The sequence below is a fragment of the Nelumbo lutea genome, chromosome 2 (assembly GCF_056320005.1).
Source record: "Nelumbo lutea isolate HS-2025 chromosome 2, American lotus-T2T, whole genome shotgun sequence".
Taxonomy (NCBI): domain Eukaryota; kingdom Viridiplantae; phylum Streptophyta; class Magnoliopsida; order Proteales; family Nelumbonaceae; genus Nelumbo; species Nelumbo lutea.
This window is the reverse complement of record NC_142685.1, coordinates 38,980,001-38,981,097: the sequence shown is the minus strand read 5'-3', so window position 1 is coordinate 38,981,097 and position 1,097 is coordinate 38,980,001.

The window sequence follows — 1,097 nt, the reverse complement described above, 5'->3', positions numbered from 1 at the left end:
TCCTACACGCTAGGTTGAAGGGTGTCTCTCTAGTGGTTGTTCGACTTGTTGTTCTATACACCCACAACACACATGGTAGTTCTTCAACCCACCAACCTTTAGCTCGATCCGCTCGATTCTTCAATCCCTATATTAATGTGGGATTGTCACCTGAGCTAACCCATTAGTTTGTGGGTGGTTGACCAAGGTGAATTGATGGTGGATACCCATTTCTCTGCACCACCCCAGAAATACAATCTCATCGAATTATTTGCCATTATCCAAGATGAGCACTTGTGGTAAGCTGAGCCTACAAATAATGTTCATCCAAACGAAGTTCTGTATGTTCTGTAATGTAATTATTGCCAATGGATCGACTTCTATCCACTTGGTGAAATAACCTATGGAAACTACGACCTGCTTTCATTTCCCCAATGTTGTTGGAAAGGGTCCTAGTAAGTCAACTCCCTACTGAGCAAAGGGCCAAGGATTGACAAGATACTAGAGGTCAACAACGGGCTAGTAAGGTACGTTAGCATGGCACTGGCAACGATCACATTTCATCACAAGGCAAGGCGTGCCTACCTTCATAGTAGGCCAGTAGTACCCTTGCTATAGAGCTTTTTGTTCTAGCGACTTGCCTCCTGTGTGAGCCCCAAACATTCCTCCATGAATATCTTGGAGCACGCGTTCGACCTCACAAGGTCTAAGACATCTGAGTTAGGGCCAAGTAAATGACTTCATGTATAACTAGTCCTTGATGATCGTGTACTGAGCTGACCTCCTTGGTATCGTTCTCGCTTGTAGCTGATCTGAGCGCAATGCTCCTATCTATAGATAGCTCAAAATCGAGTTCATCCAGCTCGGTTCAAGTGCCAACACTAGAACAACCTCGATAGTAGATATATCCAAAATACTTGGCCGCTACAAATCTTCCATGTGCACTATTCTCTTAGTATTGACATCTACTGACCCAGCTAGTCTTAATAGAGCATCTTTCGGGGCGTTCTACAACTTGGGAATCTGATGGATGCGGAATTTCTCAAGATGACGAAGTAACCCTTGTACCCTGGCTTGATATTTAGCCATAGAGGGCTCCCTTGCTTCATAGAGTCTTA